The sequence below is a fragment of the Protopterus annectens genome, chromosome 1.part0, assembly GCF_019279795.1.
Source record: "Protopterus annectens isolate FY-2018-M chromosome 1.part0, PAN1.0, whole genome shotgun sequence".
NCBI lineage: Eukaryota > Metazoa > Chordata > Ceratodontiformes > Protopteridae > Protopterus > Protopterus annectens.
In genome coordinates, this window is record NC_056725.1 from 383,214,790 (window position 1) to 383,237,393 (window position 22,604).

General features: G+C 40.0%; 1 protein-coding gene across 1 annotated transcript in view; it reads right to left on the reverse strand.

Annotated features, from left to right (window-relative positions):
* The window catches only part of TTC7A (tetratricopeptide repeat domain 7A), a 2,391,665-nt gene that overhangs the window by 800,188 nt on the left and 1,568,873 nt on the right, over positions 1-22,604 (reverse strand). The window lies entirely within an intron of this gene.

Consider the following 22,604-nt stretch of genomic DNA (forward strand, 5'->3'; position numbering starts at 1 on the left):
ACAATAACCCTGAGATTTTAAAAAATGAGACCATCTTCTTATCTCTGTATGGAAACTAAGGTTGCACTTCTGGCGGTACACAGGATTGCCTTGACGGCCATACTACACTGATGAAGTGGTTGAGCTTTTGCAAAATTGTATCAGTCTTTGTATGATGTCTCAGCTCATCAAGTCTTGTGGTAGAAAAATTATGCATTTCCATGACATTAAAGTCAAAATTCTCTGCATCAAGCTGTTCCATAGTATTTCTGGGTGATCTGGATAAGGTATCAGCCAGATAATTACCATTTGTAAAGACTATTTTGAAATTATACTTTTGTAATCTGAGCATCATTCTTTCTAGTCTTGCCAGAGCTGAATGCATAGGCTTCTTTAAAATAGTGACTACAGGTTGATGGTCAGTTTTAATTTGGATAGCTCGGCCATAAATATAATCATGGAACTTTGAACATGCGAACACAAATGCCATAAGTTCCTTCTCAATTTGTGCATACTGCATCTCAGTTTGGGTAAGAGTTCTAGATGCATAGGCAGCAGGTTTGCTCTTTTGAAGAATAATTGCCCCAAGACCAAACTTTGAAGCATCACAGGAAAGAACTACTGGTTTGTGGGCATCATAGTACCTTAATGTAGGAGGGTTGGCAATTTGCTTTTTAAGGTTATCAAATGCTCTCCGGTGTTGTTCTAACCACAACCAAGCAACAGTTCTGTGTGTCAGCTCTCTTAAAGGCACTGATAACTCACTAAAGTCAGGGATAAATTTGCCAAAATAGTTATCCATACCAAGAAAACGCTGTAAAGCTTGGACATTGTCTGGAGCTGGCATTTCAAGAATGGCTGCTTGCTTGAAAGAGTCTGGTCGTAAGCCTGTACTGATAAATAAATGACCTACATAAGTAACTTCTGGTAATCTGAATTTACACTTCAAAGGATTAAGCTTCAAGTTCACTTTATGCCTTCTAGAACTTTCCTGAGGTTTCTGTCATGCTATGCTTCACCACTGCCTCCAACTAGTAAATCATCAACTATTATAGCAGACAGGCAGCTTGAAAAAATTTGCTCCACTGCATGCTGAAAGACTTCACTGGCAGAATTTATTCCAAAAGGCATCCTGAGGAATCTGTATCTACCAAATGGGGTACTGAATGTAGTCAGTAGTGAAGATTTGCAATCAAGCATTACGTGCCAAAATGAACTATTTGCATCTAAGACAGAAAAAACTGTGGCATTTGGCATGAGAGTGGCAATCTCCTCGACTGTACGCACAGGTTGATGAGGTCTCTTTAATTCCTTGCTCAAGTCTCTTGGGTCAATGCATATTCTGATTTCATCTGAACTTTTCTTATGAGCAGCTACCATGGATGACACCCATTTAGTTGGTTTTGTGACTGGACAAATCACACCTTGCTGCATCATTTTGTCCAACTGGACCTTGACTTTGTCCTGCATTGCTACTGGAACTCCCCTTGCTGGCCTGACCAATGGACTGAACTCTGGGTCTACTTTCATGGACTACACAACTAGAAGTTTGCCTAGCATATCATCGAAAACATCAGCATACTCTGAGAAAATAGCTTCACTGATGCTGGAACCTGGACATGCACTTACATGATGTACTTCTTTGGTAAAAGAAAGCAGAAAGCAATTGCATTCTTAAACTGTATTTGATACGTAATAATGACTGCACAGGTCGTCTAACTACATAAAACTGCAAGTTAACTGTTCCCAACCGAATAGCATGAAAGCAATACTGAGCCTTCAGTTTGAATCTCTTCACCTCCATAAGCAACATGCTTTGCACAATTAACCAAATTAAGTTTCTCACCTGCTCTCACTTTAGCAAATGTTTCTGCTGACATTGCATTACACTTTGAACCAGTGTCCACTTTGATCTCTGTGGGTTTACTATTAATCAGGACAGTACAAAATGCTTCATTCTTTGCCAGCAAATCTATTGCATCAACCTTTTCATCGACTACTGATACACCATCTACATAGAAAGTAGGGCTGCAGCTTTCTACATGATCAAATTGCTTTTTTGAGTGACCTGTCTTAACTGAATAAGGCTTACCTGATTTACAAAACTTTTAAAAGTGATTCCATTTTTTACACTTGTGGCCAAATGCTAAGCACTTCTCTCTTTTAGACTCATGGTTAGCTCCACAATTGTGACAGTTAACAATAAAACTTGACTTGGGTTTTGCTGACTCACCCTTATACTGCACTGAGCATGCCCGTTTTGCTGTGCTAGTCATGGAACTTGCTAGAAAGTTCCAGCTCCTTCCAGGGAATCCTGCAGGGGTTGCAGCTGCCACGTGCTTAGGCCTGCTTCTGCTTTCCACATGTTGTATGCTGTCTATGTTTGCTCTACAGGCTGTTGAAACTATGCTCTTATCACTTGTAAGCATACCTGTATGCCTTTCTGTTAGCTCATAGATTTGACAAATCTCTATGGCTTTGCTCAACGTTAAATCTCTGTCATGAAGCATAATCTTTTTCTCACTGTAGCACTATTAACACCACACACAAGCCTGTCCTTTATTAACTCATCTTTCAAATCACCAAATCTACACATTTTAGCCTTGTTTATCACGTCAGTGATATAAGCTGCAAAAGTTTCACCTGTCTTTCTGTCTTTTGTATAAAATAAGTGTCTTTCTAATGTTACATCTGTCTGGGGGTTGCACATTTCTCTAAATTTATGTTTCAAGTACTCAGGGTTTTCCCTTGATTCAGCTGGGACAACAATATGGTGTTTTCCCCCGTCTCCTGCATATACTTCTGGTGAATATACATATGAATGCTCTCTTTCAATGGCCTCTGACCCAGCTAAGTTAAGCAAAATGAATGTCCTTGTATGTGCATCTTTGTCAGAAAATGCTGCTTGTATGAAAATATGGTATTCCTGCTCAAATACACTCTAATTCTCTGCTATATTATGATCAAACACAAGTGGACTGGGTCTGTGAAATGTCTCTGTCATATCAATACACAGTACTACCACTGCCCTTCTCTCCTTTGTCGACTCAGTAAATAGCAACCGCAACAAAAACCTTATATCCTCTGCACTCTTTCTTGATCTATCAAAAGCTTTTGACATGGTCAACCACCAGCTATTACTCCGCACCCTCAAACCCTTCATCTGGACAACTTAGGCCTAAACTGGTTTAAGGATTACCTTTCCGGCCGGCAACAAGCAGTCCAATGGCAAAATAGTTTATCTCAACTACTCCCAATCAACATAGGTGTCCCCCAAGGCTCCATACTTGGTCCCCTTCTTTTCTCTGTTTTTATAAATGATCTCTACGCCATCATCCCCAATGCCACCTGCATCCAATATGCAGATGACTCTACCCTGATCTGCTCTGATCTTTCTCTCCAGAAGCTTCAAGTAGCCACCCAACAATGTTTCGCCAGAGTTGAAAAATGGTTCTCTGACCTGAAACTTATTCTCAACCCAACTAAAACCAAGTTACTATTATTCTTCCCCTCGTCTTCTATTTCCTTATCCCAAATGTCGCAACCGACTAATCCTAGCTCCTTTTTTGTGGAATCCTCTAATGGAACCATCATAGAACCTGTCTTCCACACCAAACTACTAGGCGTTACTATTGACCACAAGCTTAAATTCGATCTCCACACTTCCCAAACCATTAAATCTGTTAACAAGAAACTAGGTTCAATGTACAGAATCAGGAACTTTCTTACTCCTCATGCAAAATTAACCATTGCCCGAACGCATCTTCTTTCCACGTTACTATATGCCTCCCCGGTACTTTCCTTCCTGAATAAACGTGAGATCTACAACCTTTCTACCACCTACCACCACATAGCCAAATTCATAACAGGAACACCTTATCGTACCCACCATTGCCACAACCTCAAAAAACTAGGCTGGTTAGAACTGCCCAATCTTCTTAAATTTAATCAACTTACGGAAGCCTTCAAAATAATTCATCAACCTGCCAAAACTCCCTCACTGTCCAAAATCCTGACCCCATACAACAATCTTAGTTCCCTTCGGTCATCAAATAGTATTCAAGTACTAACCATCAAATCTAACAACAAAGGTGGCGATGCTCTTTACGCTAACTCAATTGGAAAGCAATGGAATTCCCTTCCCAACAACCTTAAACTCATGACGTCACTCACACCATTCAAAAACAATCTTAGAGAATATTTCAAGTCCCACTGGTTATGCCCATGTCCAACTCCAGATTAATATCTATAGCCATAACATCATACTGTTTCTTTTCTCTCTCAAACTATCTACAATCAAATTATTTCCTCCTTTTCTACCTATGTTTTCTGACCTATTTAATCCCATGTTTTGTCTCTTTAAGTATGTAAATAATGTTGTTATGCTGGTTGTTATTTCTTATAATGTAATACTTCTAGCTAATTGTAGTGCTTAACTATTTTAATGTTTTGGAGCTTTTCTCCCCGGGCCTCTACTGAAAAGGGATATGTATCCAGCTGGACTAGCCCGGTCAACAAATGTAAAATAAAAATAAATAAATAAAAATGTATGAACATACACACATAAATATATGCCAAAACTCTATGCCAGAATTTGTAACCATGTCCTATAGCACAACACACTCTTTGAAATAACTGCAGTTTGCCAAATAAGTCTCCATAGCACAAAACAATTATTTAAAATCACTGCACTCTGTGAAACCACTCCTTATCAGTGTAAGAAATACTTTGAAATGACTGTATTTGTCAAATAAGCTGTACACAGCAGAAAAAGCTCAGAGTAAGAAACACTTCGAAATTAATGCATTTTGCAAATAAACTGTACATAGCACATAAACCCTTCAAAATGGCTGCACTTTTTGTGAAATAACTCTGTACAGTGTAAGAAACACTTTGAAATGGCGGCACTCTGCGTATAAATGTACACAGCAAAAGAAACTTTTTGAAACGGCTGTACTTTGACTGCACTTTGCAATATAACTGTACTTTGCACACAGCAAACTCTTTGAAATAATTGCACGGAAATAAAGCATACACTCTGAGATGCTTTGAATAACTCTAGTTATACCCTGAATAGCTTTGGTCAAGGCGAAATAGTAGTTTATGTCCAAACACAGTCTTTTACCAAAAAACATGCAGTCGCCTTGCTCTTTAAGCTTATTTTGCCCTTTTATTTTATTCAATATGCCCTTTTAGTCTCTTATCATTGCTCATTATACTTTTCTTGTGCTTGTTTTACTTTAAACATACTCGTTATGCAAATCAGAGATAATTCTGAACCCCATATGCATATTTCTGCTGGTTTTATCAAATATCGTGCTTTTAAAACATTTTGTTTAATTAATAATGCCTTCCATGCCTTTCCTTTGCTTAATAATGCATTTTGTGCTACTCGTTTAATTAATAATGCTTTCTGTGCCTTACAAATGCTCCATTTCATTTTCTTAGCAAAATAAATCATTTGTGCAACTTCTGGTTCACTTAAGTTCATTTCTGTGCCTTTTTCCACCATCAACTCTGCACCTCCTGGCTTGAAGAAGTTGTTCTGTTAATCCCAACTCTGACACCATGTCACTTGTCTCGTCTCGTCAGGATAAAACAGACGAACAGTTGTGGGTTCAGTTCAAACAGCTTTATTATGCATAAACATATCAGGAATGAGGCTTTTCAACTTAAACATAAATAAACTTATAAACAGACTGACTACCACATTCATACATGTTAACACTCTGGCTGTTCTCTGAAAATGGCACTGCTGTCTGCACATGCTGACTATTTATATGCACTTGCCTACATCTGGAAATGCTTCTTAAAGGTACACACACATGACCTGTTCTACATTTAGGGATCTGGGGACCTTTGCCAACAATGAACTGTATTTTGATCACCACTTATCCACAACTGTAAGAAGGTCCTTTTCCATTGTACAACTTATATCCAAGGATATTGTGTCCAGATCCAGGGATGTAAATGTCCCACTGTATTTGACACTTACTAGGCCCATCATTAAATCTAATACCCCTTTCTGTTTATACCTGTCTGAACAAGTGTTATAACCTGACAGATAACAACACACTCTAACTAAAAAAGTTAAGGGCTTAAAATCATAAAGACTATGCAAACTCTCTCAAAGCCTTGTCCCTCTTCTCAGTATCATACATGCTACTCAGAGGTAGTTTATGCCTTGCATACACAGCTTCAACAGACCATAATCTGTCAGACCTATTGCACATTCACATGTCCAATGATACTGTAAACTCCCGCTAGAGGGATTTCAATTTTTTTTGCAAAATAAACAAAATATGTTGGAGGAAATATGGAACTGTCTTCCAATCCATATAAAACAAAGTACTTCTATTACTGTATTCAAATGTAATTTAGATGAATGGATCGGTACTTATAAATGCATCGCTGGGTTAGTGCCACTGTCCCTCAATGACAGGGGAAAAAGATAAATGTCCTAAAATATCCTAATTCAGCTTATCTCTTTGTGTGCAAAATAAAAGAGCTAAAGACTACCATGTAAATGTAAGGCTAGACTTCTTAAGATCATCACAAATCAGTAGCCTAGTATGTACCTATGAATCTATAATCATATTCAGTGGTCTAGCTGAAAATACAAATAAGTGTATTTATTTAATTAATACATACTTGCATAAAGAATTAACAGATTACTATTACAGAAAAGCATTTTGAAATATTATCTGACAACCTGTTCAGGTATTTGAGCTCTTTAAACTTAGATTTTAATAAAAATATAAAAAGCCTCATATTAGAGATCTTTCAAACACCAGCTGATTCTAGTTCATTTCCTTCTAAAATATGAAATAAGAGTGCCTGTATCATCCTGGTGTTATCATATAAAAATAACATTTGTTTGAATTTCCATATTCATTTTTTTCTATCCTCCAGGAACTTCAGAGTACTGCCAATAATGCACAGTCACATGTAATGCACTGCCACTACAGAAACTGACCAGTTCACACATTTGAATAATAAGCTCTAATAATAGCCACCAATTAGTCCCTCGGAGAGGCTGACCATCAAGAATCACATCCAAACTTTATTCTGTAGCCAACCCCCCCCCCCTAAGGTTACTGTTTCCCTGTATTATAAAAGTGTCAAGGCACTGGGCAGTAAATGGCCTTAGGGTCCCCAGGCATACCTCTCAACCTCTTAGTACAAGAAATCTGGACAAAGCTTGACAAAATTGGGGGGGGACAAAGGTCCAAAAATAGGGACAGATTGTAAATATTGCTCTTATAAACACAGAAAGTTGCTAGAGTTACAGGGTTTGTGTTAACATACATTTTCTGAAAGATTTGAAGTCTGAAACTCAAATGTATGTCATTATTTGGTGACTTCGGTCCTCAGATCATCCCAGTGACTTGGCAGAAAACCAAAAATGTTATGAGTAACAGACCAAAACTATGAGGAAAAAAATCTGGATAGTCTGCGAAAATCTGTACAGTTGAGAGGTATGGTCTCATGGACAGTCACTGATTGCATCTGTCTTCATAGGATAGAGTTTAAGGAAATCAATCCTCATTCACTTAAGTATAACATACAAACTTCCTTCAAGCAGTAAAAACCATGGCAACCATTCCTGAAAAGATGGAAAGTAATTAAAAATGAGTGTCATCCATGTAGCAGTAATGTCTCAAAACTATCTCAAATGACATTGAGTATTAGCTTTCAAACACTGAGCAACGGAGAAACAGGAATATAACCTTAAAGAACTCTGCAATACAGGGAGAATTAAATTCCAGAGACTACCACCTGTGTGTATCCAAAACAGAATGAGGCAAATCATATGTGTACTATGAAATATAATGGCACAGTGATGTACAGCAAGCCGACAGAGCTCAAAATCAGCGTGTAAACAAAAAAGATAAAATAAAACAGCATACACAACACGCTGATTTCTGATGGCCCCAGTTCCAATATAAGTTCACAAAAACAGATAGAAACGTAATAGAAGTCCAAATAATCCAAATAAGAATAGTTCTGGTAAAACAAGCTTTATTCAGTCGACACCAGTAAGCGCTTTCACCCTAAGGCTTCATCAGACTTTTACAAATTGCAGCTAATTCATTAAACTTTAAATAGCCCTCCTTGCAACCTCATTAGTTGTAGGGTTAACAGTCTGAACATATATTTTGAATGTATGTTTAAAGCACTACAGGACATTAACCATAAAAAACCTACATTGCTATATATAAAAAATATATATACATAATAACTTCACCATAAATGCATATATGTATATAAATAAAAAATACATATATCTAAAAAACATGTGTATAAATATATAAAATAAAAACTTCACTACAACTAGAGTCATAAAAAATAATATAATACATTACTATAGCACATGACCAAATAACAGATGTAAGAGAAAAAACATAGTAAGCAGATATAACCTACAAACTGTATGGATCTGTTCAGACAATATTCAGACGGAACTATTTTGGTCTGAATAGTCTCCTACTCTTTAAAAAAGGTTTGATGTGGACCTTATCATTGAGCCCAGGGGGTACATCCGCCCTCCATCTAATAATCCAACGGGTTTCACATTCAAGGGTCTGATTAATTAAATCCCCACCCCTAAGGCTACTCTCCAACTTCTGCATAACACTAAACTTAAAATTATGATCCATACCCAGTTCTTTATGGTGCTTGGCCGGAGCATTGAAATCAGAACCTATCCTAATATGGTAGGCATGTTCTCTTATACGTTCTTTAAGGGCCCGATTAGTCTTTCCTACATAAAATGCAGTGCATGCTGTGCACCTGGCTAGGTAGACAACATTATCACTGTTACAGTTGGTGGATGTGTTGAAATAAAAGACACGTTTTGTAGTTGGATGCACAAAGGTTGTGTCCTTACTAATAAATATACACTGGTTGCATTTACTACATGGTAAAGTGTTGCTGTCCGTCAGATTAATCTTTCTCTTATGATAGTTGTGCTTCGGTTTACATAACAGTCTCTTCAGGTTAGGTTTATTCTTAAACACCATATTTGGTTTAGGTCCCACAACTCTACCAATCTCATCATCTGACAACAGAATGTCCCAGTGTTTCGCTATTATACTCTTAATATTTGTTGCTTCTTGAGTAAAGAACATGGGAACCCCAGTGTTTCGCTATTATACTCTTAATATTTGTTGCTTCTTTCGTTACACACAACAGGACATGTAGTAATGAGGGTACACGACTAGTTCGCTCTGAAAACACTAATTCTAAGATTTTGGAAAATACAAATGTGAATGCTATTGTGAATGGAGTGGAAGGATCTAATACTCCATTAGTAGAGGGAGGCAACCACAATAGCAGTAATATTGAAACATCACAGACTACTTCTAATAGTAAGGAGTTACCTACACAATCTGGTTTAGTGGTGAGACCAAAAACCACCTCGAGTAGCAATACCCACTGTAGTAGTATGAATTCTTCAACTGATAGAAGTGTACATACCCCTTTCCCAATAGCACAAAATCAGTTCATGGGGAGAAAACGCTCTGCCAGCAGAGGCAGACACAAAAGAAAGGGTTCCGTGGAGGAACACCAGGGTCCCACCCTGAAGAAAATGTGGGAGAGAAACACTCACTAATAGTAAATCTATCTAGTAAAGTTTTATCAGAATATGAAGTACAAGTTTTGGAGATGGGACTTAATTTTATCCCCACTAAACATAGTGATGTTGTGGATACTATTATAGATACGAAAATGTTTATAAGAAATGTACAACTTAAGTTAGAGTTTGGAATGAGAAATCATGCTAATAATGCGTCGAGTTTTCGTAGTAATAGTACATATGTTCCACCCTTACACCCTGTTGTTGATGCTTTTGGGAGGGTATTAGAAAATGATATACATGCGTATTTTGAATCTAAGCAGAAAGGGAGGCATAGAAACAATCTAAATTTTCACCAAAGGAAAGCTTTAATTGATCTTAGGAATGATGAATCAGTTGTTTTTAGACCAGCGGATAAAGGAGGGCCCATAGTTCTAATGGATGTGGATGATTATAATGAGAGTATGTTCCATCTTTTGAATGATAGGAACTTTTATACCAAGATAGATATGACAGTTGTTAAGGAAAAGGTATTCCAAACATATTATATGTTGGATGACCTTATCATGTCCGAAAGTATTACACAGGAATTGTATGAATATTTAAAAGTATCTAATCCTACCATACCCATTATACAGGGCCTACCTAAGATTCATAAATCCCTGGTCAAACCACCCATGAGACCTATTGTGGCGGGCCAGGGTTGGGTAACTGAATCTCTCTCCATTTATACTGAATCCTTCCTGAGACCTTTGGTTGATGAGAATATTAATGTGCTGCGGGATAGCAAACAATTTTTAATAGATTTGTATTCCTATACAAGTCAACTGTAGGATGGAACACCGTACCTATTGGTTACTCTGGATGTAGTTAGCCTGTTTACTGTCATTCCCAATGATGTAGGGATTGAGTTTGTACAGGACTACCTTAAGGAACATTCTGACTTCACGGCTGAGAAAATGGATTTACTTACGCTTTTTTTAGAAACCATTTTGGTTACTAACATCTTTGTGTTTGGAAATGAGATTTTTCTACAAAAGGATGGCGTGGCTATGGGCACGTCCTGTGCCAATAGCTACGCCAACCTTGTCATGGCAGCCTGGGAAGATAGATTTTTGTTCCAGCACGTTTTATTTAAACAATTTGTGGGTATCTACCGCAGGTTTGTGGACAACCTCTTTTTTGTTTGGCTAGGGGATGTAGACACACTTCTTGAGTTTGTTGAATGTTTAAATACATCCACTCATTTCCTGAAATTTACTTTAAATTATTCAGAATACGAGATTACATATTTAGATGTAAATGTTTTTAGGCTTAGTAATGGACTATTAAATACCTCTGTCCACAGGAAACCCTGTTACAGGAATACGCTGCTCCATTGGGACAGCATGCATCCCCGGTTTGTGTTTAATAATGTATTAAAGGGTCAGCTTATTAGGGCCTCTAGGCTAAATCCCTTGGAACAAGGGTATATGAATGAAAGAGAAGCCTTAAAGGTTAAATTCATGGAGAGGGGCTATAACGTAGAAAGGATAGATGAGACATGCACTACAGTTGATAGCCTGAGAGCTACCAGAGCTAGACCCTATTTTTCTGAAACTGCCAACTTTCTTGGAGATGGTAATGCTCCCAATATGGTGAACGTGAGAGTTCCCATGTTCTTTACTCAAGAAGCAACAAATATTAAGAATATAATAACGAAACACTGGGACATTCTGTTGTCAGATGATGAGATTGGTAGAGTTGTGGGACCTAAACCAAATATGGTGTTTAAGAATAATCCTAACCTGAAGAGACTGTTATGTAAACCTAAGCACAACTATTATAAGAGAAAGATTAATCTGACGGACAGCAACACTTTACCATGTAGTAAATGCAACCAGTGTATATTTATTAGTAAGGACACAACCTTTGTGCATCCAACTACAAAACGTGTCTTTTATTTCAACACATCCACCAACTGTAACAGTGATAATGTTGTCTACCTAGCCAGGTGCACAGCATGCACTGCATTTTATGTAGGAAAGACTAATCGGGCCCTTAAAGAACATATAAGAGAACATGCCTACCATATTAGGATAGGTTCTGATTTCAATGCTCTGGCCAAGCACCATAAAGAACTGGGTATGGATCATAATTTTAAGTTTAGTGTTATGCAGAAGTTGGAGAGTAGCCTTAGGGGTGGGGATTTAATTAATCAGACCCTTGAATGTGAAACCCGTTGGATTATTAGATGGAGGGTGGATGTACCCCCTGGGCTCAATGATAAGGTCCACATCAAACCTTTTTTAAAGAGTAGGAGACTATTCAGACCAAAATAGTTCCGTCTGAATATTGTATGAACAGATCCATACAGTTTGTAGGTTATATCTGCTTACTATGTTTTTTCCCTTACATCTGTTATTTGGTCATGTGCTATAGTAATGTATTATATTATTTTTTAGGACTCTAGTTGTAGTGAAGTTTTTTATATATTTACACACATGTTTTTTTAAATATATGTATATTTTATTTATATACACATATGCATTTATGGTGAAGTTATTATGTATATATATTTTTTATATATAGCAATGTAGTTTTTTATGGTTAATGTCCTGTAGTGCTTTAAACATACATCCAAAATATATGTTCAGACTGTTAACCCCACAACCAATGAGGTTGAAAGGAGGGCTATTTAAAGTTTAATGAATTAGCTGCAATTTGTAAAAGTCTGATGAAGCCTTAGGGTGAAAGCGCTTACTGGTGTCGACTGAATAAAGCTTGTTTTACCAGAACTATTCTTATTTGGATTATTTGGACTTCTATAACGTTTCTATCTGTTTTAGTGGACTTATATTGGAACTGGGGCCATCAGAAATCAGCGTGTTGTGTATGCTGTTTTACTATGAAATATAAGCAATATATAAATGCTATTATGGTCAAATAAGATTCCAGGGACCTCTGGTGTCAAAAAATGCAGAGAGATTAAGGAGGACCAATATAGAATAACAATACTTATCTATCGCCAAAAGGAGCTGATGTACTCTGACGGGTCCTAAAACTACAGTGGTAAGGACCTTAAATGTCAAGAACAGACAAATAAGATTCAAGTGGCACAAAACTACCTTTTCACCAGCCATGGCAATAAATGGAAGCTTATAGACTGAGTGAAAACTTTTTAGATTACGGAGCTCCAGAGATGATATCTTAAATGTAGGACTGATTAAGGCCTCTTTCTGTAATGATAGAAAGATTCCTGATTTTAATGAATACCCTATAATCGTGAAAATAACTGGAATGAGAAATTCCAGTAAAGAGAGAATCAGTCTGATTTGGCTAGCATCCAATCCATAAGCAGAAAGGTGCGTACTTGAGATTAAACACATAGCAGTAAACATAATTAAAATAGCAGCATGCACAGCTAACAACTTTATTTCCTGAGGATCACTGATCTGTCCAGTGGGCGGCCATGGTGGTGCAGCGGTTAGCGTTGCTGCCTCACAGCAAGAGGTTCTCCGGTTCGATTCTCGGCTGGGGTGCCCTCTGTGCGGAGTCTGCATGTCCTCCCTGTGGTCATGTGGGTTTCCTCCAGGTGCTCCGGTTTCCTCCCACATCCCAAAGACATGCAGTAGGTGGACTGGACACTCTAAATTGGCCCTAGGTGCGAGTGTGTGCATGTGTGTGCCTTCTGTGGAAGGTTGGGCGCCAGGCTGGCAACACGACACTGTAAAACTCCACTGCCAATCATGAGTGGACAGATGATCCGCTGTGGCGACCCCTAACCAGGAAAAAGCCGAAAGAAGAAGACTGATCTATCCAGTGGGAGATCCTTAGGCAGTCCCAGGCTTACAGTCATTAACAATAAAGGCAAGCAGCATTCTCAGTCTCACATTAGGAAACAGAAAATGCTTTCGGACTACTGACTAATAAAATAGACTAGCATCCATAGAATTATCAGCTTCCAGTGAGACAACAGGTATTTCAAAGAATAGGTATAGTGCCTTATTATGGGAGACCATAAACTAATACCTAGCATAACGTTAACCAGTCTGAGCTTAACCCAAAATACAGACGTCCAAGCCCATGCCCATCTTCAAGTCAAGATGAAAATGATCAAGGACTGTGCAATTTAAAAGTTCATCTCCAGTGCATGTCCTTTCCTTGTTGCCCTTTACAGAGCACAGTGCTTTTGATCATTCAGTGGGTCTTATAAACAAGTCCAGGTAGGATGGATATACAGTGGGGGAAGGTGATTTCTCAGCTTTACTCATTAAAGCCTAGTGATGGCACCAAGTTTCTCTGCAGTTACATCCTACTGAAACCTCTAGGTTTCTAATATAGCCTGCTCCTATTTTCATTAATGATTTCAAAGCCATGTGATATTAAAAGCTACTGAAAGATTTCATCTTAAAGCATACATATTGGACAACACAACTATACTGACATCTGACCTCTCTCCAGTGCAACTTTAGAGATATTAATTGTTGTCCCTATATTATTTATTCATATTGTCACAACTTTCATATTTTTCTAAATATCTCAACTACATAGCAGTAAGCATAATTAAAATAGCAGCATGCACAGCTAACAGCTTTATTTTCTGAGGATCACTGATCAGTCCAGTGGGGTATCCTTAGGCAGTCATTAACAATAAAGGCGAGCAGCAGAAGGAAGGTTCATTGTGTGCTTTCCTATTGGTAGATTAGGTTAAAAGTGTTTTAATTTCACCTGTATTTAAGCCTCGTATTTGCCCGTTGCATTGCACTGTGTAATTGGGGATTAGCGGTACCCTGTATAGACGCAAATGCCTTGAAACTCAATTTTTCCCTAAACATCTGTCAGTGGAACCCTCCCAAGATTCTCTACTGCACTACGGGCAACTCATTTGTGCACCGAGCAGCGTCACCACACATATCATCCATAGCCTTCAACAGAACAAGCACCTTTGTTAGTCCTAGCATGAAAACTGGTCAAACTAGCCCATTCCCTTCCCGAATAGAACATATGGCAAAAACATGCTATAATTGATGGGCAGTTCCCATTATTTCAATGGCCAGCCTGATTGACATGGACATCCTGAGGCAATATAGTAATTGCCTTATGCATACTGACAACCACTTACTCCTAATACAAACAAATACCTTATGTGAGAGATGTAATTACACTATGAAATTGGAATAAATTCTTTCATGTAACAACAAACCGGACATCAAACAGGTTGTCAGCACACACACTTCACCTCTCATACAAAATAAGGTCATGACACATAAACCCACATATGTGGAGGTACTGACTAGAAGCCTACCAAAAGATCAGAGACCTCCTAAACAAAAAACACTTGCACACACTGCTATGCAAATAGAAACCGCTATCATAGCTCTCAACCTCTTAGAGCAAGAAATCTGGACAAAGCCATAAATAATGGGGAGACAAAGGCCCAAAAATAGGGGCAATTTTTAAATGTTGCTCTTACAAACTTAGAAAGTTGATAGAATAACAGATTTTGTATTGGCATGAATTTTCTGAAGGGTATGAAGTCTTACCAGTCCTATCTCCTCTGCAGTGTCCAGAGAGAGCACTTGGGAAGGGCATTCCCCTATAGTATCTTAATCTGCTCTGTTTCCTCCATCTCCAAAAAAAAAAAAAAAATTTTTTTTGCACATTATCTGCCTTACTGTATTTGTGTTTCTTCCTACTTTATTACCTTATTTTGCTTTTGCCTCTTTTAAAAGTACTCAACTAAATTTATTCTGCTGCCTTTATTACTGCTTGTTAGTAGCCTGATTAAATTGTAACTGTTATTCTAAGGCCCTTGGTTTAATCACTTGGGCTTCAAAACAGTTGTTTTAATTAGGAAGGTTTGTGGTCTGCACTGTTGTGGCAGGACAGGTAGCGTACATCCTTCTAAGTTGGGAACTGCTGATTGAAGGCTCAGTGTCTGTTATTCTAAAAGTGTATTAGTTCTAGGTTAAGGACTTGGGCTTCAGGCCAGTTATTTTACATTAAGAAGGTTTGTGGTCTGCACTCTTGTGGGAGGAGAGGCTAGATTCTGCCCTTCTGAGCTGGGAATTTCTGGTTAAAGGCTTATTGCGCATGCTTACTTGAACTGTTTCTTTCTGAAATCGGTACGCCTTGTTTGCTGTAGCATAGACTAGATTCAGGCCGGATGGATCTAGCTTTGTTTGTATGAATTGTGCACTGACCCAGGCTGTCTTTTTTGGAGAAGGTTTCTCTGTACCCTAGTGGCAGGACTGTGCAGTTAGAACTTGTCTGATTGAAGACTGCTGGAACAGAGCTCAGTTTTAAGCTTTTTAACTGGTCAATTGGGTAAAGTGTTGTTTTGATTGTATCTTCTCTATTTTCTGGAAAAAAAAAATATATATATATATATATATATATATATATATATATATATATATATATATACTTCTCTCTCGTCTTTCTGAACTAGTATAGTCCAGTTTTCATGTTATTGCTGAATCCAGGGTTGTGTTACAAGTTTCTGTGTTGCCATACCTTACTTGGATAGAAGGAAGTTTCTCTGTTCACCTGTGAGAGAGGGGAGCTTTGAGCAGGCTATCTGTCCCTGGAGGAGTGGTTTCAGCCCAGAAGTTGGTAGTTTATTGGCCTTTTTGGGCTAATTTTGATTGTATCTGCTCTATTTTCTGAAAAAAAAAGGATATACTTGTTTCCCACCTTTCTGAACTAGTATAGTCCAGTTTTCAGGTTATTGCTGAATCCAGGGCTGTGTTACAAGTTTCTGAGTTGCCATTACCTTACTTGGATAGAAGGAAGTTTCTCTGTTCACCTGTGAGAGAGGGGAGCTTTGTGCAGCCTATCTGTCCCTGGAGGAGTGGTTTCAGCCCAGAGGTTAGTAGTTTATTGGCCATTTTGGGATAATTTCTATCTCTTTCACTTCCCTGCTATAAAAACCTTATTTGCACAGTTTTTACGCTTGTATTCCGCTCAGCAAGTGCCTTCCAGGTGTTCTGAGGAGTCTACATCAGCAGAGAGACAAAAGAGTGACTTTGGAGTGATTAAGTATCAGTTTTCTGCTTTTCTTGCTGTCTTAACTAATTCTGCCTAAAACGCCAGTTTTTTTTTTCTTAGTGAATCTGTGATTTAAAAAGTTTGTTATTGTATACAACTCCGCACAGCTCCTTGTGGTGTCCTGCAGAGTGATACAGGCTGATACAGGTGATGGTAGGCTACACACTCAAGTGCGCTAGCTGAATTAAAGCATTTACTGTGTTTCTGTACCTAATTTCTGCTACTTAAAAAAAAAAAAAATATATATATATCCTTGTTTTCCGCCTTTACTGAACTAGAATAGTCCAGTCTTCAGGTATTGCTCATCTCTGGGCTGTGTCATAGTTCCTGTGTTGCCCATATCCTTATTTGGATAGGAGGAAGCTTCTTTGTTCACCAGTGAGAGTGGGGAGCTCTGAGCAGCCTATCTGTCCCTTGAGGAGTGGTTCCAGCCCAGTAACTTGTAGCTTATTGGCTGTTTTGGGCCATTTCCTATCTCTTTCTAACCCCCTGCTTTAAAGCCAGCTTTAGCACGCTTTTGCACTTGTAATTTAAAGTTTGTCCTGTTTGTTGCATTTACCTGTTGAGGCTACACACTCAAGTGCACTAGCCTGTGTTACATATTTATTGCATTTTCCTGCTGTTTGCTGCAAAAAAGAAAAAAAAATGATCCTTGTTTCCTGTCTTTCCTGACCTAGAGTAGTCCAAATACAGGCTTTGCTGTATTCTGGACTTTTGGAAAGTTCCTGTGTTGCCCATTTCCTTTCTTGGATAAAGGGAGGCTTCTTTGTTCACCAGTGGCAGTGGGAAGGTTAGAGCAGCCTATCTATCCCTGGAGGAGTGTTCCCAGCACAAGAATCTGGTAGTCTATTGGCCGTTTTGGGCCAATTTCTAGCTCTTTCAAGTCCCCCTGTATAAAACCCACTTTGGAGCATTTTTTGCACTTGTTACTACTCAGCCAAGCTCCTTGTGGTCCTGCAGAGTGATGCTAGCAGCAGAAAGGCTAAAAGAGTGACTGCTAACCTGATAAAAGTGTTTTTTTTTGCTGCTACTACCTGGGCGACTGTCCGATCTAGCTAAACTGCTTCTTGAACTGTTTTAAACTGTTTAAAGTTGTTTTTGCACCTGCACTTTTAAAGTTTGCCCTGTTTGTTGCATTTACCTGTTGAGGCTACACACTCAAGTGTGCTAGCCTGTGTTACATATTTATTGCATTTTCCTGCTGTTTGTTGCAAAAAAAGAAAAAAAAATCATCCTTGTTTCTGTCTTTCCTGACCTAGAGTAGTCCAAATACAGGCTTTGCTGTATTCTGGACATTTGGAAAGCTCCTGTGTTGCCCATTTCCTTTCTTGGATAAAGGGAGGCTTCTTTGTTCACCAGTGGCAGTGGGGAGCTTAGAGCAGCCTACCTATCCCTGGAGGAGTGTTCCCAGCACAAGAATCTGGTAGTCTATTGGCCATTTTGGGCCAATTTCTAGCTCTTTCAAGTCCCCACTGTATAAAACCCACTTTAGCGTGGCTTTGCACGATTTTGCGCATAGCACAGCATTGGGCAACGCTGCTTAATTGGGTTTAAACCATTCTCGGCTCCACAAAGTCTGCTCTTCACCTTTTCCCTTAGAACTCATCTAGTTCTCATAATAAACACCCTATTCCTACTGTAAAGCCTGGCACTTGCTCACTAAAGCAATTATATAAGTCAACACTAAAAAATTAAAAGCACTACACCCTCACAAACTCCCCTTGAGTACCTTGTTCCCCATTGGCCTTTTTTCAATTATAAAGGAATTCCCAATACTATTCTGGCATGTCCAAAGGTCAGTAGTCAATCTCCTCTCCGGTCCAGCTGGTGAATCTGGGAATCTTGAGGCAATGTTACAACTGCCTCATGTACACAGACAACCCTCTCCTCCTCCCAACAAATTCCAACACATGTGAGAGATGCAACCATATAGCTAAACTGGAGGCTAAGCTCTCTCAGCTCAGTACTGGTGTAAACAGTCAGGAGGAGAAGGAAACCACACTCACTAGAATTCCAGTCTCACACAGGCCTACCACGACAGCAAACCAAACACATAAACACACAAAAACATACTCAGAGGCTCTAAATAAAAATCTACCAAAGCAGACACCCAAGCAACCGCTACCCCAAAACAAAACACATGCAACACATAGCTCACAAAGCCAATGTGCCAAACAGTCACAGCCCTTAAGGCTAAACAACACACCTGATACACTTGTAATAGGTGACTCTATCGTCAGGCACACTGACGTCCCGCTCACCAGGCTGAACAAGGAGAAGGTCACGGTGAGCTGCCTGTCGGGCGCTAGGATCTGCCACATAACACAAGTACTCAGGTCACTCCAAGGCAAGTACAAATATGACTCAGTCATTGTCCATGCTGGTGTGAATGACCTGAGACGTACCTCCCTGGATTACATGAAAAGATACATAGAGGAGCTCTCTGAGCATGTAGCCCAGGCCGGTATGACCGTGACCTTGAGTAGCATCTTACCCTCACCAAGAATTATGCCACAATATGAAGACAAGATGATCAATTTCAACAATTGGCTTAAGTATTGGTGTCATTCAAAGGGGATCCAATGCCTGTCAGCCTGGGATGACATGCTCGACAAGCCACGATGCTTCGCTAGAGACAGCTTGCACCTGTCACCCCTGGGCTTTCGGATATTGGCAAAGGCTTTTGCCATCCCCATAGTGCCTTTTTTAGGCAATGCTCAAAAGACAAACCCACCTCCATAGGTATCACAAGGGATAAGAAACTAAGAGTAATGCTACTCAATGCCAGAAGTCTAAACCTCAAGATGCACGCACTCGAAACTCTCCTTAGCATGGAGAACATCGATATCTGTGCAGTAACAGAAACCTGGTTCAAGGCTCCCGAGAGCACCCCAGCACTACCAGGTTATACCTCATATCATGTTTTTCGGCCCCAAAACTTGGACCAAACCACAAAAGGAGGGGGAGTATCAATATTCGTCAAAGATACCCACACCTCCAGGTTGGTGGCACAGCACGAAGCATCAGAGACTATCCATGTGCAACTAACAGTGGGTAAAACTGCCTTCCAGTTTATAGCCTGCTACAGACCACCCTCCCAAACCCAGGAACCCCACTCTGCCTTCCTGAGAACAATGGAAAATATGAAGGTCTCTCCAAACACCATTATATTGGGTGACTTCAACTACCCAAACATAGACTGGGAGCATTACTTTGCTCCAACACCCTAGCCCAAAGGTTCCTAGAATTTATAAACTCAAATGCTATGGAACAGCTTGTTACCACTCCCACAAGAGGGGAAAACATACTGGACCTGATCATCACCAACATGGGGACTCTATGCTCCAGACCAGAAGTGTATCCCTCACTGGTAAGATCAGACCATAAACTAATCTCACTAGATATTCACATCCCAACCCCAGCCCCTGCCCAGAAAACCACAGTGAAAAACCTCTCAAAAGCAAATTTCACACTCCACAAAACCGAGGTGGAATCCTTCAAAGCCCCCGGGCCTGTGGAAAATACGGCCCAGACCGCAGAATCCTTTATAAATGCATTCTATGAACATCTTCAGGAATGCATGGATCATGCAATCCCAAACAAAACCAAGACCCAATCCTCCAAAGGCAAGCGTCCTGTCTGGTGGACCCCAGCCATAAACAAACTATACAATAGAAGGCGGAAGCTACTACATGATGGAGCAAAAATCCCAAAAAGGGAAAGCATCTCTGATCAGTATTAGCAAAAAACTACGGGCACTTATAAAATCATCCAAGGCCAGCTTCAAGAGAAAAACTGCACAGGACACTAAGGATAATCACAAGGCTTTCTTTAGTTGCGCTAGGAACCTGGGTGGGAATTCCCAGATATGCTTAGAATTAGTCCAAAATGACAAAAAATACACCGAACCCACAGACATTGCCAACATCCTAGCTGGCAGGTTCAGCACAAACCTCTCCTCCCCTTCCCCACCAAAAGGGCAAATATCTATCCCAGCAGAGTGCTGCCCCCCTGACATCTCAGATGCTCAGGTAAGAACCGCCCTCTCCAAAGCAAAAAACACAGCATCAATGGGACCAGACGGTGTCCCGGGCTGCGTCCTACATGAACTCCAAGAAGAACTAAACCCAAACATAAAACTACTGTTCAATGTCAGCCTTACTAGAGGAAATGTACCCAAATAGTGGCGTACAGCAACAGTGGTCCCTCTCCATAAAGGTGGTGCCTCAACGGATCCTGGAAACTATCGGCCCATAAGCCTGACTAGCTTGGTCTGCAAAGCTATGGAAAGGATCATAATGGACATCATAAATAAAGATATTGGGGACCTACAGACACTGGATCCTACCCAGTTCGGCTTTGTTAAGGGCAGATCCTGCCTCTTAAACCTGGTCGATTTCTTTAAAACCATTACCAAGGCCATTGTCGAGGGGAAGGTGGTCCACACAGCCTACCTGGACCTCGCAAAAGCCTTCGATACAATACCCCACTCGGGCATTTTAGATAAGCTCACCAGCTTAAATATAAACCCCTATGTCACTAGATGGGTTGCAAACTGGCTCAAGAACAGAACCCACATGGTTAAAATTGCTGGAGCCATGTCAGACTCCAAACCAGTTACAAGTGGCATCCCACAAGGCTCAGTCCTGGGACCTCTCTTGTTCGGTATATATTTCTCAGAGGTACAGGCCAACATGGAAGGACTGTGGCTGACCAAGTTCGCAGATGACTGCAAACTGGGCGCCATAATCGACTCTCCAGCCGACACAAGCATCCTACAAAAGGGCCTCATAGAAACAGACAACTGGTGCCAGAGCCATGGCCTCAAGCTAAACGCCAAAAAGTGTATAGTCATCCCCTTTGGCAAAAACAAAGTGCCCACAAATTACCACATATATGGTAATCCATTAAGTACGGAAGAAGTAATTAGGGAACTGGGGACCCAAGTTGATAGCACTCTCTCATTCGACAACCACATGGCCAAAGTGGTTAGAAAATAATTTTATATAGCCTACCTAATCATGAAGGGATTCACATCTAGATCAGGGGAGGTCATTGTGCCTCTTTACTCATCCCTCATCAGGCCCATAATTGAGTACAATGCCCCTTTTGGGATGTACCTTACCAGACACCTGCAGCATCTGGAAAGACCCCAAAAGTACCTCACCAAGAGGATCAAAGGGCTCAAACAGATGCCATATGCTGCCCGGTTAAAGAAACTCCAGCTCTACTCAGTGGCATACCACCTGCTCAGAGGCGATCTGTGCCTGATGTATAAAGCCATGTCCAACCCAGAATTAATGGACATGCTGCACCTCAGAAAATCCAAATCCCATTGAGCTACGTGCTCAAGAGACTTGAACCTCAGCACTGAAATAAATAGAACATGCTGGAGGGGCAGATTCATAACCCAGAGGCTCCCTTCACTCTGGAATAAAATCCCAGTCCAGGTTAGGCAGAGTCCCTCATTGACTCTCTTCAAGAGGAATCTTGATGAGTGGATGGGAGATCGTAGATTTTCTCCGGGTATCACTTCTGTGTCACTGTTAGACAGATGCACAGTATACTAATCTCGAAAAAGGGCATAGCAAAATTCATTTTAAAATGGGTGGCGAAAGCCAAACACACTCTGGCTAGGCTTGTAAATGCCCTAGGGCAGATAGCCTAGTATGAACCTATGAATCTCAAATGTCTGTCATTATTTTCTGACTTCAGTCCTCAAAGATTTGGCAATGATTTGCCAGAAAACCACAATTTTATGAGTAACAGGCCAAAAATCTGGACATTCTGTGAAAATCAGTGCAGTTGAGAGGTATGACCATTACACATACACTAGTGTCTCAGCAAATAAGCCCCTAGGGCAAAACACCTCAAAACCTAATGTCTTCGTCATAGGTGACTCCACAGTGAGACACAAAGATGTCCCCCTCACCAGACTGGACAAGGAAAGGTCACAGTCAGCTGCCTGTTAGGTGCCACGATCTGTCAAATCACACATGCACTTAAGTCACTC